Source organism: Olea europaea, chromosome 15, assembly GCF_002742605.1.
Source record: "Olea europaea var. sylvestris chromosome 15, O_europaea_v1, whole genome shotgun sequence".
Taxonomy (NCBI): Eukaryota; Viridiplantae; Streptophyta; class Magnoliopsida; order Lamiales; family Oleaceae; genus Olea; species Olea europaea.
Window position 1 is genome coordinate 18,965,746 of NC_036251.1, and position 6,077 is coordinate 18,971,822.

Genomic DNA, 6,077 nt, shown 5'->3' on the forward strand with positions numbered 1-6,077 from the left:
TTGATCCATATCCCAACATAAGAAGTCCAACGAGAGCGATTTTTTTTTTCAAACAAGAAGTAGAAAAGTCAAAATACAAAAAAATTATCTCCTCAGTATTATGATAAATTGCCCCTGTTTGTTGTTTACCCATGTTTTGCTCCTCCACTTTTGTTCCATTCTCATCCAAACATTGATCCTAAACATATGTTTGATATACTTCAACCTTTATTTTATGTTCCTCCATCATCAGTAACTCAACATCTATTTGCTGCTCCTCCTTCACCTGTACCTCAACATCTGTTTGCTTTTCCTCCATCATGTGCACCTCAAACTTAGTTTCATTCACACCAAATTCTTATCCTCATCATCTACCTCAAGCATTACATCCATTTCGTTCACTCTTAGGTTCATCAACAATATACATGTCGTTAGCTACCAATGTTTCATCAAATACCTTTATAGCAAGTATGCTTTCTAAACTTTTTCATTTTGATGAGGTTTCGTATTCTTTACTGGTTAACTAGTCTCGTTCACACTCTTTAAACTCTCGCCAGTTTCAAGATCAATTATAGAAATTGTAGATGGTAATGTATTATCCCATGGAAATTTCAAACTTCTACTAGAGGAAAAATAGAAATTAATAACCATTTTCTCATCAAAAGGTCTCACTCAATCTCTTCTTTTCAAACTTATAAAGATACCTCATTTGCCCAAAATATGCCAACATCTTTGGCCATTGTTCAGTAGAAATCTATTAAACAAATCTCCACATAGTCTAGATAACTTATCTTATCATGTTCATACACAAAATTTTGCATCTTTGCAAATGATATTCTACCATGGTGTAGCCGTAAAATATCAATAATTCTCTCTTATACAAAAAACTTTGTATCTTTACAAATCAGAATCGTACCCAACAGGTCAGAAATGTTGGGAATGGCTTAGACCTGGCACTAGGAAATGGTTTACGTGTCTCCTCATGCACTATACGATCGCAGAAGCGTGGTTCTCACGCATGGCCACCCCGAGCAATTTCACAGCTTTGAATTCTTCTAGACCACCTCCTGCTTATTCTAGTTCTCCAAGTACTACTCAGGCTCCTTGATCCTATGCCACAGTAGTTAATAACAGACCGAACATTAATCATGCTGAGAGGAGTCTCAGAAAATCATTCGCTTCTATACTTCGTGCTCTTTAGAAATCTAAAGACCACATTTTTGTGTCTAATGAACCATACATCCATCATGGAAAGCCTGCTATATTTTTCGACGAGTCAGATGAACAGTTTTTGGTAGAGGCCTACAGTTTACCCTTGTAGGTAAATTTGTGCATCGTACACCTTCTATGATCAAGGTACGTGAAAATTTTATGCGTTTTGGTTTTGTTGATGATTATAAGATTGGACTTATTTATGATGCACACATTATTATTCATATGGCGCATGAAGATGATTACTCACGATTACTCCTTAAATCCACTTGGTATATTGATGGTTGACCTATGCGAGTCTTTAAATGGACCTCCCAGTTTTAGTCCACACCATGAGGTAGTGCTACGGTTTGGATTTCATTTCCATTGCTTCCTATTCATTTTCGGGCTAAGAGTGCACTGTTTGTCATAACTATGGTATTGGGCTTCTACTTCTTATTGACAAAGCTACTTTTAATCTTTAACGATCTAGTGAGGCCATGTATGTATCGAGGTGGATCTAGAATGCAAATTCCCTGATAGAGAGTGGATAGAGATGGAGAAGATTGGAGGATATTGCCAGCTTGTTGTATATGATAAGGTACTAGATTTCTACTTTGGCTGTAGACTGGACACTCGGAGGATATTTGTTCTAGTGGCTTGTACCTTACACCACTTGATGTGGCCTCGATTACTGTTAGGTCCATTCCAGTTTTGGCTAAGGATAAGGATAAAGTGAAGGAAGTTGTAAATGCACTAAGCCAGAGATGGACATCTATTAAGAAAAAACAGAAGAGACTGGACGGTACATCAGATGTGATCTCTTACTCCGTTCCTCATATGGTTCTCTTCATTGTTCCTAGTATCCCTATCTCTACAGTTACTATAGCACAGATAGTTGCCACACACACGACCCCTATCAATTATACTACTCTCCTGGCTATTAGCATTACTGCTCCACAGGTTACTACTTCTTTGCCATTAGACCACTCTACAGTTGTTTCCATTAAGATTGATACATGATGTCCTCCTGGAATCACGTCAGCTTTCCGTCCAGTAGTTCAGTCTTNAAACCCCGTGAGCAGTGTACCTATGATCGCTAGTTCTACATATTTTGACCCTCTATTAGCGGATATAATAGAGAGGCCACATGGCTCAATTGGTTCAAATATGCTTGTTATCTCTTTACAATATCAACAGAATATGGAGACGTCTTTATCTACAGATCTATCAAATCTAGAGGTTTTCTCTCAGATTGAAGTTCATAAGCACGGTTCATATCATAGATCTTCTTCTAAAGAATTAGCAAATACAGTCGGTAGGATAGAGGACAATGGCTTTATCACGGTTGGTCAGAAGGAAAATCCTATAGTCATTGATAATTAAAATCCTAGGATGGTAACCAGGAGTCGATCACAAGATACCACTTCACGTTCATCTCGATGAGTGCTATCATTTGAAATATAAGAGGTGTAGCTGGTATAGTTACTCGTAGATGCCTAAAGAAACTTATTCAAATTCATCAAGTATATATTTTGCTTATTCTGGAGCCTACGGTGTTGGAGATGAGTTTTAATTGTGTTCGTCATTATCTGCACTTTGACTCTAGAGTTCATAATGAGTCGAACAGGATTTGGGTCTTCTGGAATGTAGGCAGTACCACTACTATTATAGATGATCAGATCCAGTTTCTCTACGTTAGAGTTAAGAATCCCAAGCTGGCACGACCGATTTACTTTTTACCTGTATATGCTGCTTGTGAGCCCTCAGTTAGGAGAGATTTGTGGGCCAGTCTTCACCACATTTTCCTTTCCATGGATGACCTTTGGCTAGTTGGGGAGATTTTAATATTATTGCACATGATGGCAAACAGACTGGTTACAGTAAGCGAGATCGTGGCTCCAGTGCTTTTTCAGACATGATGATAGACCGTGGTTTGGTGGATGCTGGGTTCTCTGGGTCTCAATACACTTAGACAAATGGTAAGTGCCTGGATAGAGTTTTGACTAATGCTACAGTTGCAGATTTCTGCCGATAGTTTACTATTACACATCTGAGTTGGACATCATTTGATCATTCACGTTTATTGCTACACTGGATTAATGATGATGATTTGGGTCCGAGGCCATTTTGATTTCTCAATATGTGGATCAAGCACCATGATTTCTTAGTCTTTGTATCTCAAAAGTGGTCACTCCCTACTTAGCTTGCAGGGATGGTTGTTCTCTGGGAAAAGCTCTCTAGTTGAAACACGGGTTACGTTAGTAGAATCGACGAGTATTTAGTGATGTATTTTAACGGGTGAGGGATGCTGAGGCAAGGGTTAACTAAGCAAAGATTGACTTTAAGAATGATCCTACACTGGAACACCATGATTTGCTACATCATGCACAGGCTAATTTGAATCAGACCTTAGCTACGGATGATGGTCTTTGGAAGCAAAAGGTTGGGTCACGATGGGCGTGTAAGGGAGACCACAATACTCGATATTTTTCTGGGATGGTCCAAGGACGTTGAATCAGATCTCGTATCAGGACTATCATGACTCAGGCAGAGGAAGATCTCTCTACTCATGTAGATATTCAGAGCTCAACAATCTCCTTTTTTCAGGATTTATTATCTACTCTATCACAGTCGTTGGATCCCATACAACCTAAATTTATATCTAAGATACTAACGGAGGTAGATAATTTGGTACTGAATCTTGTCTCGTCGATTAATGAGGTTAATTTTAGTATTGATGCTGACAATGTTGCTGGCCCGACGGATTCTCTTCTTTGTTTTACTAGCACTGTTGTAGATGGACAAATTATCGACCTATCAGCTTGTGTATGGTGTTTAATAAGCTTATCACTAAGCTGTTGAACACTAGATTGAGTTTATAGCTGTCTTGTATCATTTTTCCTCAACGGAGTGGTTTTGTCTTCGGTCACCTTATTGGGGATAATGTTTTGTTGACTCAGGAGCTCCTCCATATGTTGGATGGTAAAGTGCATGGAGGAAATACTGTGCTGAAGCTAGATACGGCAAAAGCATATGATTGTATGGATCAGGGATTCATTTACTCTATACTAGGATCAAATAGTGTATCACAAAGTATCGCTTTTTAGTGTTCCTAAATGGTTGTTCATGTGGCTTCTTCCCATTTAGGAACACTAAAAAGAAGTCGTGAAGCCCATCCTGAAATCCTACTCATGATCCTCATGTGGGCTCAGACAGGGAGATCCTATCTTCCCCTCCTTATTTATTTCGTTGCGAACTACCTCTCTCGCCTAATTACTCAGAGGTTTCAGGCATATCATGGAGGTAGTACCCTTATTTTCCATCTTTCTTTTGCTGATGACATGATTATATTTGCTAATGGTTAGAAAAAGGCTATCAGAAGGGTAATTGAGTGTTTGGAACACTATAAGGAGATATCTAGCCAATTGGTAAATAGAAAGAAAAGTGGTCTTATATTGCCTCGATGGGCATCGAATATACGAATACAGAGGCTAGTGATTTTGAATGGGTTTTCACATCAGCAGTAGCCATTCAGATATTTGAAAGTCCCTTTGTTTAAAGGGGCTAAGAGGAGATTTCTTTTTGATGACCTCATTATGAAGATCATGAGTAGGATTTCAGGATGGGCTTCACGACTTCTTTCTCCTGGTGGTAGGATTACTTTGCTGAGATCAGTTCTCCCCTTTTCACTATTATACCTCTTTCAAATTATGTAGCCTCTCAAGGCTATACTTAAAAAGTTGGAGACCATATTTGCATGACTCCTATAGGATTTGAAGGATCATGCACGGCGCTTACATTGGTGAAGTTGGAAAGAAATGTGTTTTCCTACTGATGAGGATAGATTAGGCTTTAGGAGATTACAGTATATAGTGGACACATTCTCCCTGAAGCTATGGTGGCTTTTTAGGTCTCAGAATTTTCTTTGGGCTCAATTCTTGTTGGACAATTACTGTAAAGGGACACATCTATCACTTGAATCAGTTCTTCACTCGGCCTTTCCTATCTGGAAGAGACTGAAGAGATTTGCTCCAAGTGTTAAGCCACATATTGCGTGGCACCTTGGGGCAGGTAAGATTTTCTTTGGCAAGATGTTGGATAGGTGATTCCACATTAGCGTTCATCTTCCCACACAGACAGTACACATCTGCAAGGATGTAGGATTTTTTAGAGGAGATTGGGCATGACTTTGGACCATTACTATATACTTTTCCACCATTTATGGCAGAACAGATTGTGTCCATTCCGCTTTGTATCGATGCCCCATATTGCATATTTTGGAAGGCTTCATCAGATGGTATATTTACAACCAAGTCAGCTTGGTAGTTGATTCACTCTAGTAGGCCAATAAAAGACTTGTTTTGCCTACTCTGGAGCCCAATCATACCTACCAAATTTTCATTCTTTTGTTGGAAATTATGGCAAGATTTGATTCCAATGGATGCTGTTATTCAGAGGAGAATAGGCAGTCATCTGGCTTCTCGGTGCTAGTGTTATTCTGAGATTGAGACAATCGGTCATATTTTCACTGGTAACAGTATTTCATATCAGGTTTGGCAGCATTTTGGTCGTTGTTTCCAGATCCCTATGATTGCTGGTAAGAACATCAGACAGAGATTTCTGAGTTGGCAATTTTCTAGACAGTTTGCACAGAGTGGGCATATTCATATCATTATTCCTCTATTGATCTTCAAGTTCACTTGGATAGAAAGGAATGATGCGAAACATAGGGATATACCTATGAGACCTAAACAAATCATTTGGAGGGTATATCGTGTGATCTCCTTCCTTCACACTGGAGGATTGTTTCGACTACTACATTGGCGTGCTGAAATAGCTTGCTCTATCTTTTGGTATTTCTATGACTTCCTTCTGCTTCTCTTTCCTACTATGGTTTGGTGACG